Below are 24,269 nucleotides of genomic sequence, written 5' to 3'. Positions count from 1 at the left end.
CGCTGGTTTACGCTTTTGTTTCAGTGTGACGAACATTTTCGTGTGCGGAAATACCTGTAGGATAAGGGCAGATTCTCGGGCAAAATTTTTTGAAAATGTTCAATTGAGCGATATATAATATTGATATAATTTTGCACGCCTCATAAGCGAAGCGTTGAGGTGGGTACTACTGTCGCTTCGCGCAAAACATCAAGTTTTTCAAACTTAAAATGTCTTTATGTATCATACATTGCACTTGTAAGATAATACATACACACACATATTAAGAAAAAACACTATTTTTAACGTTCATGATATTTTTGATGTCATTTTTGTTATTTAAACTAGTTAAAAAACAGTTTAAAAAAGTTCTGTCTTGGACGTCCGTGTGTCTGTATGTGCGGATCCTTTTTCTTGTTAACACGATAGCGACCGAAATACTTTACTAATCGAGTCTTTTTTTTTCTCTTACGCTTGAGTATGCTCAGGAATAGAACCCTTTCATTTTTCAGGGTCTGATTCGATGTGGTTTAATTGTTATTAAATAAACAAAAATAATAATTAATAAATATTTATAAAAAAAAAATTATGAGGCGTGCACTTTTGGATTTTCCAAATTATATTTTTAAGTATGTTGCTTCTAATATTATGTAGAGATGAAAATATATTGCAATGACGACAAGACCTTTGATTGAAGAGGGAAAATAATTTGTTAAGAACTATTAAATAGTTCACGTTTTCTCTTTATATTACTTTAAGATGAAGACAATGATAATAAAGTATCTTTAACAATGCTTAAATTATTTCTACAGCAGTTGGTTCTCGGCTAATAACTATCATTATTGCGACTATTTTCTTCAATTAACTGTGATTGTTGTCGGCTGTAACCTCGATTTCGGGACACCTTCTAACAATGCTATTTAGGTAGGACATGCATTTGCGCAGTTTAAATTGATTCTAGTCCAGGAACAGGTTTTAGTTTGGGATATATTTTCTATACTAATATTATTGGATATTTCCAGCAATATTTTGTAGTTAATTGTATCGTGTGTACCATTGACTAATATGTACTATGCTTTTAGTTATCTGATAAACTAAAATTACCCATAATGTATAGGGATTAAATGGATAAGCCATATTTGGTGAACATCAATCTATATACCAAGATATTATATAAATTTGTTAAATCATTTGATTTTAATAATATTTTAAATATTATGTTGTTTTATCAAATTACCTGTAATTAATGTGTGTAAATTATTTTGTTTCAGGTAAGGAAATTTCATTAAAGTGGTCGACTTTTAGAGTAAGATACCTACTGAAGAACCAAAAACAACGAACCAAAGAACAAAAAATATAATCAACTTTAAGAGCATAATCCGCCAAGATTTAGACATGGGAGATCAAAAATTTGGGTACATCCAAGTAAGTATTTCCAATGAAGAATCTTTAATGATTAGAATTCAATAGGTAATGACGATTGAAAAATATCTACAATATATAATATACATCAATGATATCCCACAAAATACTTTGTAGTTAGACTAATAAGAGCAGAGAAATTATAAGATTATGCTACGGCGTAATTTGCATGTTATCGTGAATGCATTAATTTTACACTATATTGCTATTACCGCGTTTTGTATTTTACATATTTTCTATTTAAGACTCGGTACATACTTTGATCTAATTACTTAAGATGAGTAAGATGGTTTGATATAGTTTTAACATGTATGTGTTACAATTGAAAATACATTAAAATTTATCAAAAAGAAAATGATAAAATGTTAGTTATTGGGTAAATAGAACTCACTAAAACACGCTCGAATATTGGAATAAAACGGAAAAAATATACAATCCATCTTTCTACATAACAAAATTCGTTTCCGTCATTTGTATAGGATATGGTGAATCTAGTACGTAGCTAGATATGGTAGGGTCAACTCATCTAATTCTGTGACAAAACAGAATATGAAAAAAAAACAGGTTAAACTTTATAAATTTTATTTTTATTTTTAATAGGAACATTAATCAATCTTCTATTTATCAAATGGAGCAAGTGTAATCTTAACACATATGAATTAACTCAGCGTAAAATGAGCGTAATCAAACCGCGATGACTTGTCTAATTCTGTGACAATCACCATAATTCGGTGATAGTACTTCTCTAATTCTGTTATAACCGAATTAAGTGAGTATTTATTATTTTTTAACACAAAAGTAAAAAAAAAATACAATTAATAAAAATATAAACATATTGAAAGTAATAATTATGTATTTATTTATCAATGAGAAATTATCAAAAGAGGGGAACCATAAAAAATTAATATTGGACTTTATAATTGTTTGTGTGAACAGTGTACAGACTCATTTTTGACTGCAGAATATTTTGAATTGCGGATGTCAGCGTTGTTTCATTATATTTTCTATTTTTATTTTTGTCTTCCTCCATGCTGTCTAAAATAACAAAAAATAACTCACTTAATTATGTGATAAAAAAAATAACGGACTTTTTTAAAAATGCTTGAAAGCGATCCTACTTTTAAACCTGAGTAAAAATAAATATTTTCTGACTTAAACCATGCTTAAACGACTAACGTATACGTACTAAAAACAATTATTTATACACGAATTGAAAATAATAAAAATTTGCTTGGTTAATTCGGTGACATTGTTTTGAGTTGCAATCTTGAAAATCGTTAACTTTTTGAACCCAGGAAATAAGGTATTATGCAAAAACAAATGAAAAATTACTAAAACCTTTATCGGTATCAACAAGAATATGTTTTTAACAATTAATTATCAAAGTATCATGAACTTACACTCACCTTTTCTATTTAAAATTAATTAAATAATGACAGCACAGTTGCACGCTACCGGTGAAACGTCAAACATGGCGGGCGCAGTGACAAATTCCGTGATTGTTACTATCTCACCGGCACGATTTTAACAAAAATTTGTACACGAAAAGAAGCTTTATTACCATACTATAGGGTTAATTTTAATGTATTGGATTTTACTCCTATAACGCTGTAAAAGAGTCCAAACGTTGTATCTCCGAATTAAGTGAGTCACATAATTAGGTGAGTTTACCCTACTTACCCGATAGGTAATAGTCATAAATCTTAATATGCACAGTGCAGCAAGTTTGAAATAAACGCACTATGCTAAAACAATAACATATTAATCGTTAATTATTGTTTTCAATCTCGAAAAGCGCTCATTCGTCGATTAAGAGAACGTTTTATTTCTCCATTTTATGTACAGACAGACATACATCAATCAACATACCGGATGTGCCTTATACTATTTGTTTCTATGTTTTACAAAAGTACGCGAAACGACTTCCTAAAGCTGTTATTTAGCTGTATATAATTATGGGACGGTGAGAAGGTATGTCTCGTCTCCAGGGTGAATTATGTGGGAAGAATAGTTTAGTCATTTCTCTGAGGTAACGAGGAACTATAATTCATATATGATGTTGTGGAGAGATGCGCCTGCGTATGTATGGAGATTGACAGCTTGTTGAGTTATAGGTGCTGTTTGCGATTCAGTTGTGTAAATCTTTAGGATTCGTGAAGGATGTATTGGTAAGGCGGGAAGAGGGAATTCACAAAAAGTTGTGTAGGATTTTGAGCTTCTGGAATTTAACATAAAATAACATAAAACAGAGATGCTTAAGGAAGTAAAGGATAATGGAATCTATATTTATTAGGTAATTGAGTGATCGTAAAATGTACTTGTTTCGTAGTTTTATAAATTAATTTGAAAACAAACAATTAAGTTGCAAGGTACATTATGTAAAGAGGTTATAAAGTTAGTACATTGAAATTTATGAGATAATACAACAGATCTGATAATTATTGTGTAATGAAAAGGGTTTGTTGATGTTATCTTTTGTTATGAATGAGACAATTGTGCTTATATAATAATTAGAATAATTGTAGCATATCTATCTTCGTTATAGAAGCTATAATATTATAGTGATGAAATACCCTACGACGCGACGTTTCTAAAGTTTTAAATTATTGCATTATATACTAATCATAATTAAATGTATTCGGAAGGATTGTGTGACTTCACATTGTAGGTAGCTTACAGTAACTAACTTAACTATTAGTATTGTAATATATTATCTGTGCTTACAGCCTATAATGCAGTTTAAACATAACCTTATCGTAAAATTTAACGTAAAATAAAACAAAATACTAATGCAAATTATGTTGAAATTATGGGCGTAATAATAAGGGAGCACGTGCTCGTTAGCCACAAAGACTTTATTGTAAGCTTTGGATATTAAAATTAATTATAGCAAAGAATGTATGAAACGCCTCTATAATAGGTCTATAACAGTTTGCACATAATACGTTAGCTGAATTCTCGGGTTTATGCAATGTTTGGACGAATGTATGAACGCCATATCTAAGGGTTAGTCGGGAGGTTCATTTCTTTTAATAACGGCGGCAATATATTAATTCTAACTAAATAACAAACAGAAGAATTATTTATAAACTAACGACTGCTAATTCGCAAAATTCTTTTAATTTCGAACAATAAAAAGCTCACAATTAACATTCATCCATAAAGTAATCAATTAAAAGTATAATTACGAAAGTGAACGATCTCGCCTCATTATACTACATCGTATTTATATGAGATTGCATGCGAGATAAAGGCAATGAATTAAACGTAAACAATGATACTAAACTATTTCAACTCTTAGAGGGGAAATTTATGGCGGATTTCATTCATTGAATGGTGTTCGGAGGCGCGTTTCTAATCGCATTGAAAGGTGATCGTAAAATTAGGCATTTCCTCCGATTCTTAGGCTATCTGCAGTCGGATGTCCATAATGCTAGCCTAGGCGAGAGATTATTTCCATCATGTCTATTATTATGACTTTAGAAATTTTTTATTTGTAAATAAGTGCCGGTTTTATGGACTGTGTTTGCTGATTGCGTATTAACATCCTGCCTGTTTTTATGTTGATACAATGTAAACATGCATGCATGTGAGGTTAAATTTTAATCTAGCTTGTAAATAACATTATTCACGGATTAGAATGACTTTAATAATGAGGATCTTAATCGTTTTATACACAAATATACTTTAACTTATATTAATGTGATTCACCATGTTTTTATAGGAAAGTTTTATGTATTGCGCTTAAAAGAGCTAACATCATCTTATTATACGAACGTTATACCAACGACTACATATATAAATGCATACTTGATCTTCATACGGCTATACTCGAAGCTAATAAAGCTTCACAGGTTATGGCCAAGTAATGAGGTGGTCGCGAAAGACGGAAGGCGTCCGCCGCAGATCCGTATCGCCCATCCGATGCACCCAGATTGTAATAACAGAGTTTAATGCTAATTAGCTCTTGTACCAATCTAGATTTAATTGAAAATTATATAGGTACTGTTGGAGATTGATTGTAAAGTTTAGTGGTTGTAGTTTTTATTTCATTGGGAAAGTAATGTTTCTGACTAAAGCCATTTGTTTGATGTAATGTGTATCCGATAATATGGGAATTTATTGATAGGATATCCTATCAGTAAATTCGATTCGAATTGATAATTAAACTTTTTAACGAGTTCAAAAGAAATTTAGAATAGTTTGCGATGTGGTTACAGATTGATGTGTCAGAATAATACAAAACCATGTCGTCATGCGATTTAAAAGAAATAGCTCGGTAGAAAATGAACTAGACACTTGATTGGCAAAATGCAGTGAAATTATGGTCGTCCATGAAAAAGTTTTATTATTATGAATATAGGTAGTTACTAAAAAAACTTCCCTAGCAGATATTGCATTCTTGCTGTAGGTAGGTACTTGCAACAAAAGCCTCGATATCGAACCCCGTATAATCGAAGCTCACCGCTAATGGCGGACATAAAAGGTCAAAATATTCCCAAATATCCTACCACAATGCAGCATTAATGATATGGTATTCAATTAGTTCCCGTGCCGTGGTATTCCCGCGGAGGGGAGGGCCTGCTGAGGTAGCGCGGAGGCTGCGGTAGAAATACGTTATTAACGCCGCGCCGCTTCTTTTTATTTTTAATACGATCGCCTCGAGCTAAAGGTTACCACAGATACGGATTGGGCGAAGTTCGAATTTGTATATTTTTTAGTGCTTTAATTCTTTAAGGTGGCAGAAGGTTAGGTGGTACGTAAACTGTTAGTGTGAATAATAATTTATAATAGTTAATTTAATGTTAGTAATAGGTAATAGCTAATTTAATTTTTTGTAGTTTGTTAAGGTTCTATAATAATATTCGATTTTGTGTTAATAGTCCTATTACGAATATGTAGCTTACTTAGATGTAATGTAATCTTGTGTTAAATTAGTCCTTATAAGAGTTTCTACTTATTTAAAGAATTTATATTTTACTGACTCAGAAATTTAGTTGATATAGGTAATTAATAATCTCGCAAAGAAGGCATCACAATATACCTTAGTAAATAAAATCTCAAAAAAAAAGATAATGTATTAGAATTAAGAACTAATATAACATATTGATACACGATAAAAAATATAATAATTATATAGACTATAGTCCGTACCTGGCTGACATCTTTCGGCATCTGGCCGGTCGGAGGCTGCGATCGCGATAGCGCGGGTCACTGTCCCCTCGCAACTGGTCCCCGGCGCTGCTCCCAATGGATCCAGAATATTGTTTATTAAAAATTTTCTATATAATTTATAAGTTTTATAGAGTTTGTTCTTGTCATTTTTGTGAGATGACTATCTAATTGTGTGTCCATTGATATTTAGATGGAGATTTTACATTGCTATGTTTAATTTGATGAGAATATAAATTTCATGATAAACATTTAATCGATATTGCATTGTGGTGATGATTGATTTTGAATTACTGCTTTATGATGTTTAAATAACAATCAACTGTAGCAATTTTTTTAATAGTCTATAACATCCTTTAATTGTACACTATCAAATTATTCGATAAATATTTCATTTCTATTTTCAACATATAAAAAATACATTGTAAAGTTCCAACGCGAGGCCCCAAGCGGAAGAACGAAAAGTTCACAGTCACAGATCAAATGAGACAGTGCGACAGAGTAAGAAAGTGGAGCGGGTATAGTTTTGTAACACCGCCGTCCGCCACAGCTCGCCACACTCCGGTAGGGTAACCCGCGAGCCTGCGACCCGCCCGCCGGATATCGACGTCCGATTCTTTGTAATTACAACATTTCATAATAGTTTGTGAGCCGAATTAATTGATCAATATCACTGCTCTGTGGCGTTCTCACAGGAATTTTTCATAGGAGATTGTGTGTCGTGATTTCGGACGCGACCGGCGAACCGATAGTTTTTAGTTATTTGTAATACGTTGGTTTTGGCTGTTGGGCAATGTTTTCAATGTTATATGGGTAATCTATACTTTTAGTGTGCGAAAGTAAAGCACTGTAGATCTGCTTGTTACGTGATCATGTCTGTTAGGTCGAAGGGAAATGGATTCGGATCAATTTTATAACCCATGAACTGTTTGAGAAGGACGTCTGTTTTACAGCGATGAAAAAACTTTTTAGATATGAAATGAAGGTTATATTCTAATAAAATAAAAAAAATATCTATTCTAATGCGAATGGAAAAGTAAGAAAGTGAATCAGCGATCTAAAAGCTCTCACGTTTACGGCAACTGCAAGTAGCCAACTATACAGTATTAAAAGTTAAAAAATAATGTTCTAGGTACTCGAATAAATGTTTAACATAATTTCATATCATACTAGAATTGACATTTATAAAAAAATCGAAACATCTGGTGATGAAGTGCTATAATAAGCTTCCTTATAACACATTACAATCTGTCAATAAGTTTGATGAATATGATATGAGTTTAATTGTAGGTATCATTAAAATAACATATCAATATGTGTCTCAAAATGTATATATCAATCGAGTATTGTAATTTAAGCATTGAGTGGGTGTTGAGTTATTCATTGACAAAAATAAACTGACAACACTGTTGTGGACGTGGTTTCTTATGAATGGTAGATATCATTTGGAATTTTGTATGACCTTTAGAGATATAGTTAACTATAAAATAATAATATTTTTCAAGAAGTTTTTGTCTAGCGCTTCTTTGAGTGCTTTTAAAATTATATAAGTGTTAGGGTATGTGTACTTAATTAGTGCTTCCAATTTAGAAGTACATATTTACTTACAATTTATTAAACGTTTACTAAATAATAAATATTCAAACAAATACATGAAACACGTGTAACGTATCTTGAGGAGTTTGTATTTTCCGAAAATATTCGTGTAAAAGTCAAGAAACGGAAGAGTAATCGCCAAAATCCTTATTTATTATTTGATGTTTTAATAAATAAAAATATGTACTTACTTGCTAATCTCTCTCATGATGACAGAACTCTGCAAAACTAAAAAAGTATTTCGAAGACAGTTTAATCCAAAGAATAACTATACATAGAAGGTATACAATGACGTCGGCGGTCGCGCGACTTTTTGTGCCTCAATCTATTTCACCTCTGAGCGAAGCGAGGCCGCCAATGTCACAATGATGTGGGCAAAAAGTATCCTTCGACATCCACGGTGACTTGGACCAATATTATTTTTAGCACCTCTAAAATCTTTGCGCTATTTTTAGTTTTAATCGCTCTAATTTATCATTATTTTAATCGCTCTATTTTTTTTGAAGCAGGTGCTATTAGAAATGTCAAGCCACAAAATAGTTGAGATTTGATGGAACTCGTGTGCAGAGCACGTCGTTTCATTTCGATACTATCTGCATAAGTGCAAGAGAAAGAAAGCTCATATTATATTTCGTGTTATCCTTCAAAATTCAATGCGAAATACTATAAATAATAAAGCAAAATAGTCACTAGGAAACATAGACCATTACGGCTCCTTTGAAAATCAATATTACATAAATACCAAAGTTCAATAAACATAGTTGACAGTTAAGGAAACAGTATTATTTCGAGCAAATTTCCAACATTTTCTTTTACTTATCATCCTTGACATTTACTATATTTCATAACATTACACTGACCAAATTGAAACATAAAGTAATTACCCAATGGAGACCGGTCATAAATTGCTTTAAATATTCAACAAACACGTACGGAAAATCATTTAATTAGATTGAATCTCAATTGGTATTTACTACGTACGGGGTATTAATCATTACAACTGGTAACTGGTTTGAACCGGCGATATCCATCAAGAGGTAACCCAGTTTAGGTATGCATTGACAGTCCGCACCCACTACTAATAATTACGCGTCATAGAATGTCAAATGTCAAGCAAATGTCAATTGTTGACATAAAAAGTGTACGGCTAGGCCGGTAAACACTTCCGCGCTTTTCTTGGACAAAGCTTAAGGTGATAGTCATTTTACTGTAGAGCAAAATTGAAGAATACAGTAAAGGCAAATTATAACAAGTCGTTTACTGCAGCATGATTAAGTAAGATATAACATAGAAATTAGAAATGTTTTGGATGCTAGTTAATTTGATAGTAAATACATAAATGACTTTCAATATACAAACAATGCAAGTAAATGCATTCGAATAAAAATAGGCAATAACATCATAGAATAATTGTTGGAAGATCGATGTAGTTTGATAAGGGTCTAGTAATAAGGCACCAATAGACACAAAACAGAACAAGCGCGCAACACAGCGAACGTGATCGTAAATTGTACAAACAATTGTCAATCCAAGTGGATACATGAGCATTGTCCGATACGCACTCACAATGGAGCGGCACTGATATAGTTTTACAGCGGCAAATAAAGGACCATTACAAGAGTATTACTGTCTGGTGGGCTCTCGACAGGGTCCGAGCAGGAAGTCGGCTGAAGCGTCGATTTCTCCGCGCGAGCGATAAATAACAGCTGGCTCTAATTCCTTGCACCATATTTACGCCGGCCGCGACACCGCGTGGGTGAAACGGTGCAGTGTAATCAAATGTAGTTGCAACTATCGCTGGCCCTTTTATTGCGTATCTAACGCAGTTTTCTTCCGAGTTCAACAAGCGACGCCATTACGGTATCTGCTTGACATTATTCGTATAAATTAGTGTTTCGCAGATATAGGTACAAGGGTGTTATTGCGTCTGTAGGTTCGACCGAATGCGAGCTTTGCGTTCGGACGGAATCGGCGCCGTGCAATCGCAACTCGCAAGTACCGCACACGCTCTTGATCCTATTAATATTTATTGGCTTTAACAAGGTCCCCATGCCTGAGGGCGTGCGCTGATATTTAGCCATGATAGCTCGTAGTACAGAATGTATCATACCTATTGTTAACGAACTTACGAGATGTCAGACTTTGAAAATTATTGTTTCATTTTTGTTGAGAAAATTTCCTGTGATTTATTACAAACATAATTTAAATTTAAAAAATGTACTAAGCTGTTGTAAAATAAAATAGAAATTTAATTATAAAGCTCTAATTTGAATCGTACCAAAAAAGAGTCATAATATAACCCTAATGTGAAGTTATTACTAATCAGAAATGCTAATTTATTTTAATTGCATAGCAATAAAAACAGTGTTCGCGAAAATATCAATTGATATAGAGCGCGTTCTCGCCGGCTCACGTCCACTTGCGTAATTTATTTACTTTTACCATTAACTATTATTTATTGCAATCAATTAGTTTTATAACTTTAGTGCAATTAAGTCGAACATGTAGCGCGTTTGTTAGGCAAAAGCTTGTAAAAGTCTAATATCAATAAAATTCATTAGCAACCCGGAATAATTATGTATTATGTAATTGTCATGACATCAATACAAGTACCAATTGCAATATAAGAAAAATAAACACTTCGAGAATATGGCAATTAATGTATTTTAAATTATTATGCATGTTTACATAAATACTGAAAGAGCCTTAATTTTTGTAATAAAACAATCCAATTCCTACAGTCGACGTTCTATGTGAAATAAATGGCATCCCATTATTATATAAAGCAAAATAGCCACGAACAAAGATTTTCCATTAAATATCGCCGCAAAATACAAATAAAACAAATCTCTCTACATAATATTCCTCTCGAATCGCGAAGACTTGATTTCTTATCGCTCAGACAGAGTCCAGCCATTGTAGAATCGAGTGTTAAATTATTATCCAATCACGTAAGATTTCATGGGACAGATCATTTCTAGGCTTTCCTTTATGCGTAGGGTCGTGATAATAATCTGTGGTATAAATAGTGGGATTTGAATAATCAAATACGAGCGGAGTTTCGCGTGTAAATTATATTGCTGGCTTTCGCAATGGTATTTGACCCGAGAAATTGTTAATGCCTCGGGTTGAGCCTTGGTCACTGGTTGAAAAACCCTTATATGATATAGATCGTTGGAAAGCTGGATTAAACGTAACTGCGTATGTTTTGCAATATCTTCGCATATGTATTTTACACACCTAGTAAGTGGGTGGTCTTATAAAAAAATATTGTGATTTTCCTTCTAATTTAAATGAACATTTTTTTTTAGTTTAAGGTGTGTAAGATAGTGGCAATTAGTGCTGGACTATATCTAAAATATTACGGAACTTGTTATCTCATGAAGTGAATTGATTTACATTGTTGATGATCATGAATATTAATTACTATTATCATTATCATTAGTCATATTTTTTATCTAAAACAAGTCTCTGGTATGTTTGTACACTTTGAAATTTATTTTATAATGAATTCTCCGTGGTATTATGAGTTTTGATGCCTTCCTGCAAGTGCATGTCTAATCGGATTGTACTTGAAAACAATTAAATCTATAGCGGCCATAAAGAGTCTAACATTCCTAGGTAATATCGAGAACAGGTTACAGAGCATCACTACGCATTATTTGTAGCACCACATATGCACACATAGACATTATGGATGATCAAGTTGAACGTCTGCACGTCAGGCTAACTAGATTCATGCGTGTGTGGGTGAGAGCAAGATTTATGGCGTGCACCACTCAATGAGGCAGCATTACGTTGATAGCATGGACATCCGAACATCTAGCAAATTGAATGGGGAACGAACTCATTCTTTGCTCGCTCGTGTCGTGTATGGTGTGGCGTGTGTATGTGTAGTGTGTATGACAGGTGACACGTTACGTTGAGGATTATTTGGTGGGATCGCGGATCTAATCGCTATTTTATTTTGATTGTAATGTTTTGGTTAGACTTTAAGCTAGCTCTGTATGATTGTATGCAAAGTACAAGTGTTTTAACGGATAGGTGCAGAGATTTATATATTTCACACAGGAATAACGATTGTGCAACTTAGTTTAATTTACTACGTTTTTAGTTAACAAGCATAATTCATAGTAAATCCAAGGTACAATATTTGTGGTTAAGTGTGCATTTGTATTTTATTGTATTTGTATTTTTACTGGGAGATTGTACAGCTCATAATAAAATGAAGTTTGATGTTCACTTCCTTGTTACATTATATGTGATTAGTAATTATTTATATCGTGCCAAGTGTAACACTTATTTTACGGTACGGTTATCTTTATAATTCTTCCGTAGTAGATATAAAAATTAAAGCTAAAAGTTAGAAATGATTCCTTAGTAAATTTATTTTTAATTTTTATTATATTAATTCATATGCTAAAATATTACGACCAAAAAGTCTGAATTCGAATTTTCCCACACCAGTAAACTCGACATTATTTTTCATGTATCTTAATTTGCTTTTAACAACCACAAATAATAACATAACTTTCAGAAATGGATGAGTCATCTCATCAAAGCCGTACCTCCCGCATTCTTCATACCATTCAAACTGATACACTAAAACCCAGCGATACATTTCCCCAGTGATGTATACATTTTAAACAATCGTCCAGCGGGATGTATTTATTAATGTACAATCTCGATAAATGGCATAACCGAACCGGCCGCATTAACACGACGAGCACAAATCGTTGGACGTTGCTATACCACTTTGATCCAGCTATCGTCCTATCTTTGGTTTTGAAGACAAATGGTAGAGAGACGCCTCACACGATCAACAATGGGCTGTAGGCGAACTGGATTGCAATTCAATAACCTACACAACACGGATTCTAGTTATGTAACACACAATATTTTGTTTGATCTGTGACGCTTTTGAGGCTACGCTGTGTGGTCTGGAGATTAAGTATTATGTTTTTGAATAATTGATGCGAGTTTCGGTGAATGTAAAGGCTGTGGAATATATAACAAAGGATTAGTCTTTGTATCATCTACCTATTTAATGTTCCTAGTGTAGTGGGTGTATAATTGTCATATCATTTTACGTAGGTATATTTTCTAATACTTTATAAAAACAATCACTTAAGTATATGTATAAATCAATGTTAGTTATTTAATCAACGAAATAAAATTTAATCTATAACAAGCACGTTAGGTCCTATTATCCTGTAGTTAAACACACAATAATCAATTATTATCAGTACATATTATGTAAGCTACATGATTGTTTCATCATCGCTGAATGCAAGTAAGCACTCGGTCCACATAACCTATTGTATGCAAACGCATTCACACAACCAGCTTCAGGGTAGCTTTTTGCTACCAGTAAAGTTCAGATAGACGATACATTACGCGCACCAATTGAGTCATCGTAGGTACGAGTATGATGGAATAATCAAAACCGAATAAATTAATCTCTAATTGGTCCGATCCTATCGCCGGTGTCGTAACCGTCAAAATGTCGTCCCGACATAAAAATGTCAGTGGGTACGACATTTCGGATTAAGCCGAGACGGGAAAGTGATCGAATTTGAGCGTGGCCTTTGTAAAGTGCTGACCGGTCGCACCGCGTTGTTTGTGCACTCGCTTACGAGTTGCAGGATAAAGGCTTACCCAGATGCAAATGAGGCTTGATTCGTTTATCTTTTTAAAAGCTTTTCGGATTAGCTGTGATGTGTCCGCCCCACGGCCAGCCACCTATTGTGAAATGAATAGCCGGAACGATAATGAGGCTTGTGTTTTGAACAGCTTTGCTATTTCGATCTTTGCAAAAACTTTTCAGCCGGTATTAGCACCATTCAGCAACTCATTTCTCATGTGTGTAAAGATTAAACAATAAAACATCCCAAGCTTTTCCTTTTTTGTCTAGGCAAAGATTTCTCCATTATCATAATAAAAAATGAAAGTGTCTAATGTTATAAATCGTTTATTAAAACTAATGCATCCATTTTCCTTTCAATCTCCATTATTACTTCCGCCTTACTGCAAATAGGTAATATTCATTGCTATTATGTATATAGAATTCGTATAAATAGAATCTCGTAGAAATATAATTGTTGTCGTTTTATACAATGCAGGTTTATAGTTAGTCAATTTTAAAGATTGTCACTAAACGCTTCATCCTGAAATTAAACATATTACGGTCATTTTATTGCACGCCTCATAAGCGAAGCGTTGAGGTGGGTACTACTTACTGTCACTTCGCGCAAAACATCTGATTTTTCAAACTTAAAATGTCTTTATGTATGTATGTAGTATGAGTGTTAAATGTCATTGCACTTGTAAGATAATACATACACACACATATTAAGAAAAAACACTATTTTTAACGTTCATGATATTTTTGATGTCATTTTTGTTATTTAAACTAGTTAAAAAACAGTTTAAAAAAGTTCTGTCTTGGACGTCCGTGTGTCTGTATGTGCGGATCCTTTTTCTTGTTAACACGATAGCGACCGAAATACTTTACTAATCGAGTCTTTTTTTTTCTCTTACGCTTGAGTATGCTCAGGAATAGAACCCTTTCATTTTTCAGGGTCTGATTCGATGTGGTTTATAGTAACTCTAGAATTACTATAAACAATTAATAAATATTTATTAATTATTATTGTAGTTAAATAAACAAAAATAATAATTAATAAATATTTATTAAAAAAAATTATGAGGCGTGCACTTTTGGATTTTCCAAATTTTTATATATCTTGCCTATTTTAGATACTGTTAACTATATTACATTATTACAGTACAGTGATCAATGACTTTCTACGTGGACAAAGAGCAACATGTCAGCTTACCACCAATATAATTAGGGGACATTCTCCAAGCGACGTATGCCCTTACCTATATCTTGCATCACAATAATTCCCATCAGAAACCGGTACGCAAATTGTGCACATATAAATTGCCTATCCGTCACGGCGATCACAGATATCGACAGGCCATACATCAAACGCGAATACCTTGTGATCGTCATTGTAAGGTGCGACCGCTTTGTGGCCTTGTAGATAAGCGGCAGGATTGATGGCTGCTCGGCTCCTGGTGTTCGCGGTTTGAGAACTAGAGAGGGTGGTAGATATCTGTATCGATGGAGCGATGGACGTGTGTGCTATTATTTATACTGATTGTGTACGTGTTTCTTGTATCGGTCAGTTTGGAAGTTTGGGAGGTGTTCTCGAGTGGCGTAGTGTGAGTTAATAGGTAAACCTGCAATTTTTATAGATAATATTAGAAATTCTGGTCGTTATGGATTTAAAGGCCTAAATCAGGATACAGTGTAACATTTTTCGAATGCTTTATAATGAGCGACGCGATCGTAATAGACTGTAAATAAAGGTAGATTGACGAATTGTTAAATGTCGGTAATGGTAGTAACTAGTAATGGCATTGCAACAATTCCTTGGTAATGTTCTTAATTAATGTTTGATTCAATCATTCGACTATCTATTTATTGTGTGACAATATAGTAATACGCCCATACAATATATATGCATAACTTAAAAAGTGAAAAATAGTAGGAAAATATATTTATAGAAGTAAGTAATTAAATTTTATTGTAAACATAATGCATTATAGCAATACAACTTGTATGTATGTCCAGCGCGAGCCGTACATTACACAAGGAAACAATTGAACGAATGTACCTCTTTACAATAACCGTTCAGTTAATCTTCAAGCTAGTAACACCATGTATACGGATTTTGAGAGACATAGCAAAATTAATACTTTTTGTAAATTTTATAAATATTAGATCTTATATTAGATCTTATAGGTTTTATAAAAAATTGTGAGATGAAAAAATATGTATTTTTGCTGATAATCATAAAAAAACATAAGTAAAACGAACTGTGTGCCTCAACAAAGAATAATCCACATAAAAAACTGTATTTTAATATTTCACATGAAACTATTACTTATTCTTATGCTTACGAAAGAAATAATCAGCAAATCTAAATTTTAAATAAACAGTGCCGACCCAGTGGTTCAAGGCCTCGTCTTTATTTTTATTCGTCCATAGTTCAAGCGTTACAGTATCAAAGGTCATGTTTTAATTAAATGTAGATCTTATAATTATTCGAATTTAATAGTCAATGAAGGCCATGTTTATTCTTTTTTTTATTCTCTCAAAGGGCAAACAAGCTTCAGTTGTTTATTTTATAATGCAATAAACAACTTGTAAAATAGAAATAATAATGTTTATTTATCATAGGATTATATTTTAATACGTTTGATATTGGCTATTAATATAAATCCATGTAATAAATGCACGGTCATTACCACGCTCTGTATTCATATTCAATTTCATAAATTAATATTCGCATATAAATAGATATCTATCGAAGTAGATAAATTTATAAATATTCAGATACTATTGATATTTTAGTTACATAGAAATCGGATTATCAATATCATCATAATATCATGTTAATTCGTAAAAATCGCGATAAAAAGGAGTATGTATTATGAAATAAAGTTTACTTCTAGACCTTGTTGCACTTTATTTCTAGAGGTTAGGTAAATACTATAATGCTACGTTAAAGCAAAATACATATGTATTTATTCATTTATACATACGTATACGTAGGTACATCCTACATATATAAATGTACATATTTATTCCGGTTCGAATGGGCATTGTTTTGGAAAATGGTTTACGAATACTTTTATTAATCATGAAATATCTCCCAAGGAAAAATTGTCATTTAACTATTATAATTGTTTAGTGTAACTTTTAAATGTAAAATGTCAACAGAAATAACTGGTTTCTTTTCATACATAAAATTAATGTGTTTCTGATACCATGTGGTTTTGCTACTTTCCGCCGTTTATTTATAATGTAAACACATTTTAAGAGGATTCTCCGATTTAATTATTCATATTTTTTTGAAAAAGCTTGTTTATGTTATATGTATATGATCATGGATTTTCCCAGTTTTATATTATTCTATTTGAAGCAGAGTTGAATCCAACAAACCAAAATCATAAGCATTATTCCAGCTGTGAATTAACTTTTACCTGTATCACAGCTTACTTATAAATATAATTACTAATCCTTTCGGATATACACACATTATATAAAACCATACTATTATCATCTAGATTGCCTATAGTCTATGATATAGTCCCTTTTTTTTGTGGTGTTTCTCAATGTTAGCCAGAAGGGCTTCTACATTTTAACGCAGACGCGGGGGTGAATTGAAGGTTCACCCTGGTAGCGACATGCGCAAGGGCGTCCCCCCTTGACGGGGATCTCGAACCTCGGCTTGGGCTGTCGCTTGAGTGGAGGAGGCCAGAAGGGCCCTAATCGGACGGGATATAGTCCCATAGACGTTTTCCTACTACTCCCAAAAGTGTGGCGAGCCTACACAGATTTAGTGCTAAGTCCTCTAGGCCTTCTGAAGGGTGTAACCTTTACAAATACTAATTTATTGCAAGGTTATTGAATACACGTGTTGCGGATAGTTGAGTTCTTGTATAAGCCGTGCTGCAGTTATAATCGCCGAGCGAACTATAAATTATGCATAATGACGTTTACATTCGCAACTACGAAATTAGATTGAAATTATAAACTCTGTAGTCTGTATTGAAGTGGATGCTTTGAATGATTCGAATGGTGTTGGCTTGCAATGTTGTGATGGGATTTGGGAACTTTTCGGACAATTACGTTATTGAAGCAAATATTGGATTTGTAATAGGGATCAGTGTGATTCGTTACATCAAACCAGAAAGCAGATTGGTCTGGAAAAGTATGCTAAACTACAAACAAAAAATGTTAAGTACATACAACTATGGGTATGATAAATCATAGATCAAAACAAAATAGTGTAATCGTCACTTCCTGTTTATTCACGATATTAGTTCGCTCTTACAACAGTTACACTTTATAACCTTGGCCTATATAAAAACGACAATGTTATATAAGTCAAACACACCGTTATCATAATATACGACACAGCAGTTAATATTCAAATTATAATGGCGAAGATAAACTTAAAAGTGGTTCACCTTTAAGTTGGTTTCATTACGTTTCCTAAATTAAATTATTTATGTTTTGTGCCGACCGCGACGGTACTTGCTCCATATAATATAAATGAGACGTGTTTTGCGACAGTAAAAAATTGATCCAACCGTATGACATTTAATAGAAAATATCAAAAGACTGAATTATTGACTTATTGCACAGTAGCCGTTGCATAATGCATTGACAGTGGGCAATATTTAAATGAACGTAAACAAAATACGAGTAAGAGAATTTAATTACTGTCATTATTATAATTATTGCATCTGTTTAGCATGATTATTGTGAGATTTTGTTACTTGGACGTTGAACTTATCTTTGGACTTAGGACTAGATATTATCTTCTATAAACTCCTGAGTATTTTTATCACTTTAGGATAGTGTGTTCATTGTCTCGAATAAAGTAAAAAATAAATTGTTTTTTTTTAACCTTCCAAGGCTCAAAAAATCATCAAAAGGACAAAATAAAACAGGATTCTTTGTTTTTAAAGGTCTTAAAAGTACACTAGGTTTTATCTGAACTATGTGGTCGAGTTGGAAAGTTGTTTAAGCCCTAGGGCGTCAAGATTGAGAAGAAATAAAAACTTAATCTGTTTTGAACTATCACGCGTCGGGTCGACGACCTGATGACATTTGACATGCGAATGTCAAGGCGACGTCAGTCATCGATCGTTGGTCTTCATAACAGTATTGCCAACATTAAAAAAACTTTATTTTATGAATTAAAATGTGCATTGTGCGTATGATGGAATTTCTACGCATTTATTGCATCTTCAAGTGTTAATAATGTCAACTTTATTTTGTACTTTAAAAAGCAATTGCGTTCATTAATGATCTTAATAATTGATTTTGTATGGACTTTCGAACGTACAAATTTGTATCAAACCTTGACCTTATAACTTAATTAAAAATTTTAACACTCCCACCATATGAATAATAGCCAATATAGATATCGGTTTCAAATATCTCCAACATAATTGAATACAGGATAATAATTATCGACGTAAATCCATGAACACGATTTGTCACACAAGTAGGTACCTACTTACCGAAGTGTAATTGGGATCAATAATAATCGTTTTCTCTATAAGATCGATTATATGCTAAAGGTCACTATGCTGCTAAAGCGAATCAAATCGTAATAATGAGGTGTAAAGTCTAAAATGTACTGTCGGGCAAAATGTCATGCTTCCGCGTTTAACACAACTGTAATAATGTATATAAGGGTATACGAAAAATAAGAGCAAAACATTGAAAGGTCACAACCATCGTACCGGGTGTCGTTATCGAGTTTAATTTGTATCATTACATAAATATGTTTATTTAAAAAAACGTAAACGTTAAAAAATATATAGCGCAAGTTATCGCGATCTTAATTATACCAATTTATTTTTTTCGGCCCGTATTATTGCATATTGTAACTAAAGTGTAACAGATAAGGACAACTTCGTATTTCTCCGTCGATTGTTAATTTGTTGCCGCTTGACGTTCATGTGTTTATTTTCATTTTATTTCTAAACATTGGCAGTCAAGTGAATAAGTTATTTAAATGTGTTTTTTCTTTTAACACTAAATTGTGTTCAATAAAAAATAATAGGGACCATCAACGGGTAATAAGTTTCAACAAGGTTTTAGTGATATGTAGCGTAAATATTTTAGAACAAAACTCGTTACGCTGCAGCTGGCTACTAGGTACATCGTTCTTGGATGTTCTTATATTTTGTACAGTGCTTCGTCGCTTTGACCGTTTCAACTTCAACTATAATTCCAATAATTTGGTATGTAGGTACATATAATATTATATTGATAACTCATTGTTTATGTCTTTATTCGTATGCAACGAAAACTTCCTATTATAGGATAATAGCATTGTTAAATATCGCAGTATGCTTAAAGTTATTTATATTAATTATCTATGCATTATTGCACAGCAAGTTTGCATACCTATCATTCTAGGACAATTTCGCTTTATGATCTAGCAACCTTTACAGTATTCCCGTTCACCTTGTTAATAACATGATACTTTTCTTAAAATATTATCACAGATAATCAACAACCGAGCATTAAGTGACATAGTGCTTTTTTATCTGTGCAAAACTCGCCGCGAATCATAGCGTCATCTGTGGACTTTTGGCGGGTGATATTTCACTTTTCGCGATTTCATATTTCATCGGAGCATAAATTATTCCGTTTAATCTCCTTAAATAAATCATGTCTATAATTCAGTACATTTCTTATTTGTCATGTATCTTAATTTAAATTTGAAGGCACTTTTGTATTTGTGATGTATATTTTTTGTTATTTAAAGGCACAATAAATTCGTAATATTACGGCAATATGACGCAGAGGAAAAACAAAATCAATTTTCAATGCTTACATTGTGTTCGTATTTGGTGCGCGTAGTTGGCGCGTGTTAGGCGCACGTGGGCCGCGACATTTGCCCCCAGGAGTGCAGCGCGGTGCGGCCGTGACGTCATCAAATGAATCACCATCAAACTTTCTACAAAATAACCGATATTAGGGTGTATTCGGTGCTGACTGCTGCCACATAACGGTGCTGGGTGTTAACGTTTTGTAGAGGCGGTGAATTACAGCGCGGGTTAAAAGTAGGATGTTATTAACGTGGTTTAGCGATGCTTCAGTTTGTATGTATATGCTATGGGGTATTTTGTCTTGGTTAGAAAACAAAAGTATTTCCATTTTATCTGTTATGTTAGTAGTTTTTAATGATTATGGAAAATACACGAGAACAAATGTAGCAATTAAGAAATACATATGTTACTTTCACTATTAAGTCATTAATAGGCTTTGGTCGGCTTTAGTATTTAATATTTCACATACCGAAACACCAATGAGTCGCAAATTAAACAAGTAGTTACTCTTTTCAAATGAAACTTGCAACAATGCAAGGTCGAACCTACTGTTTCATAAAAAAATACATGCCATTAAATATCGTAGGTCTAATTGTCGAAGACAGTGATTGTGTCAGAGCGAGTCGTGTACAACGCTGCGTAGGCGCAAGCTTCGCTGTTAGGCCTTATTATGATAGACGCGAACATCGACCAACAGGATCTATCGCCTGTTCTGCATGTACACTGGGAGTTGGGACGTAATCATAGTATCGTGTTATAAGATGATTTATAATTAATGGATGGTGGATTTGTGACAATTTATGAAAAATAATTTAATAATTACTATTAAGTTTGTGAAACTAGACGGAAAGGTTTAAAGGTGACCGAAATGACGAGCTTATTTTCTCTATTCTGTTTGCATAAGCGCAGTCTTAAGTCACCGACTATGAAATGACGATGAATTCCGTACAAATTGGTGAAAATGTAAAAGCCGATAAAATGTGTATCATTTATAAAAAATGACTTTTAAATAACGGTCTGATTTAATCTCGACGTGAACGTGCAAAAAATGCGAATATTTTCAAATTCACTTGTCACATGCGTAACGTTGTTCCTCTATAATTTATGGACGTTTACATAAATGTTACGGAAGAGAAAAAGAAATAAAATGTTTATTAGACGCAGTACGTACGTACGGTTTCACAACTTTCAGATTTTATACACTTTCCCGAGAGCAATTACCAATTGCACCAATTCTGTTGAATCGTAAAATAAAAGCGTTATTAGGAGTTATAAATGCGGGCCGTGGCTGTTGGTTTCTTGAGCATAGATTATAGACTACATGTCTACGAGACCATAAGTGACGGATCTTGCAAAACTCTAAAATTAATTATTTGTCTATGACCCTTGCGTAGATGAACCTTAATCTCCTATGTTCACATTAATAGTGTTATTTTGCTGAAATTGTTACAAATGAGTCCGAGTTTATTTATGGCTGTCGAAAATTATATTTTATATCTAATGTATGAAATAGTAACGGACGATTTTAAATTTATAGTAACAGCTAAAATTGACAAACGACATAGTTAGTAATAGATTATCTTCTTCTTCTTATATATAAAATTCTCGTGTCACAATGTTAGTCTGCATACTCCTCCGAAACGGGTGGACCGATTCTCATGAAATTTTCTGTGCATATCGGGTAAGTCTGAGAATCGGCCAACATCTATTTTTCATATGTACCACGGGCGAAGCCGGGGCGGACCGCTAGTGCAATTATAAAAATATATCGCAAAAAATATGTATATGATTTATGCACACGTACGTAGTTTTGAATGTAAATTTAGTTCTGGATAAGTTATGGCTGATTACCAACTATTTTATAGAGGTAATGTTTTGTTTATTACATTCATAATGTTCAGCCGATAATGACGTAGTTGTTAGAAAGCTCTTTAATATTATTTTTTTTTTTTGAGTTAATTTTGAACTATTTATTTAAACAATATTCTGATTGAATCTTTTTAGAGCTGCGTAACTCATAAAATTATGATGATGATTATGTGAGGTGACTGAGGGACTTCTAGACTCTAGTGCATTTATTTTACATAAATCAGTAAGTAACTAAAGTTAATACCTACTTACGTGGTAATAGTAATAGAATAGTTTGATGGTATCAGTTTAAAGTAAAAGTCTTCTTCTTTTGTTTTATGGACATATAAAAATCTAGTAGGTACTAGAGTGTATATACTTTCTTTTCTACCATTTGTACTATTATTTGTACTTTTTAAATAACATTACATATTTCAAATTATAAAGAAACTCAGCTGAAAAATGGGAGCATATCCGCGGTCAGTGACTAGTTCAAATATAAAAATGAACATACTGTTTCCAATCTAACTGCACTTTACCGCTTCATCCGTTGGGGTGGCGTGATGTAACAGTGTAACAGTGAGCAGCGTGCAGCGTGCTACTTGCTGCATTGCTGTTGTGTGCCGTTACTGCGGTCCGAATCGTATTAACTGAAAGACAAGGGGAATTGATACGTAATTATCGGAACCGCTAAGCTTATTGCTGAGTTTATATATTCGATTCTGCGTATAGACATGATGATGTGTTAGAAGAAGATACGGTTGACTGTTTGTGATAATATACGAATGTAACCATAGAAAGACTGAAAATATTCATTCGAATTAAGGAAAATTTTGACTATATGTATTTAGTTTACAGTTTACACACATTTAATATTATGTAGTAGGTATTGAAAACTTTCTCGTTCGCGGAATGAAATAAAAAATTGCAGTTTCTATAAAGTTATGTCATTTTCCACACTATACCAAAATTACCTATTACAATATGCTACGACTAAATTGATCAGCCAAAAATAAATACATTAAGGATTATAAAAATGCACTTCCAAGAAATTATCGTATCAAGCGTGAAACAGAAGCGATCAAATGAAAGCTTAAGGTCGCTGGCTCCAGGGATGACCTTTGCTTATCCGCCGCTAATAGCCGGCCACAAATCAACGGCTACTCACTTTGTGCATTAGCATAATCCTCGGTAATAGAGGCCGAGTATTGTGACTTGTGAGTACTGCGATGTTGAATACTGACTCGCAGTTGTTGTACGTTGTTAACTAGTCTGTGAGCTGACGCAGTAGTGTGAATCTTAAATTTACAGGCGAGTTCTACCTATTGCGATGGCGGTTTCGGTACAAGCGAAATTCCAAATCGCTGGTAGTTTAATAGAAATGCTCTGAAATATTTTATGATAACATAAAAAAGTTTTCGTGTTTCTTCAATTGCATTTAATAAAAGAGCAATGCAATTAGTAAAAAGGAGAAATTTTCATTTACTCTAATGTCTAAGCCAAATTTTCTTACTTCAAATTTATCATCGTTTGTATCACTTTGTGATCACCCCTTCGACTCCTTCGAGGCTATATTTCTAAAAACAATTAAAAAATAAAAGTAATTACGCATATTTTAATTAAACTTGTTTGCGGCGTTCTTTTATCACATAGGTAAGATTGATTCTCTTGGTCAATTGACATACATATTACATATAATTTATAAAGTGGCGCTGCGTAAAGCCGGGTGTCGTAGTTAGCTAAATATAATTACAAATCCAGTTTCCTAATGTTGTAATATTTCGTATAATTACTGTGTTTAATGAACTAAATAACGTTTA

At 33.0% G+C, this 24,269-nt stretch overlaps 1 protein-coding gene and 1 long non-coding RNA gene across 4 annotated transcripts in view; one reads left to right on the top strand and one right to left on the bottom strand.

Moving 5' to 3' along the window:
- LOC149903568 (uncharacterized) overlaps positions 1-24,269 on the top strand; it is a 202,028-nt gene that overhangs the window by 112,498 nt on the left and 65,261 nt on the right. The window lies entirely within an intron of this gene.
- Positions 2,237-3,039, bottom strand: LOC149903569 (uncharacterized). The gene is made up of 2 exons (XR_016457380.1): positions 2,808-3,039; positions 2,237-2,436 (listed from the first exon to the last, which is right to left on the bottom strand). It is a non-coding gene; the product is annotated as an uncharacterized LOC149903569 (long non-coding RNA).

Source organism: Colias eurytheme, chromosome 13, assembly GCF_061535395.1.
Source record: "Colias eurytheme isolate Ceu_HAF_F1 chromosome 13, ilColEury1 Martin Lab GWU primary, whole genome shotgun sequence".
Classification (NCBI taxonomy): Eukaryota; Metazoa; Arthropoda; class Insecta; order Lepidoptera; family Pieridae; genus Colias; species Colias eurytheme.
This window is presented reverse-complemented; position numbering and strand designations above follow the sequence as displayed.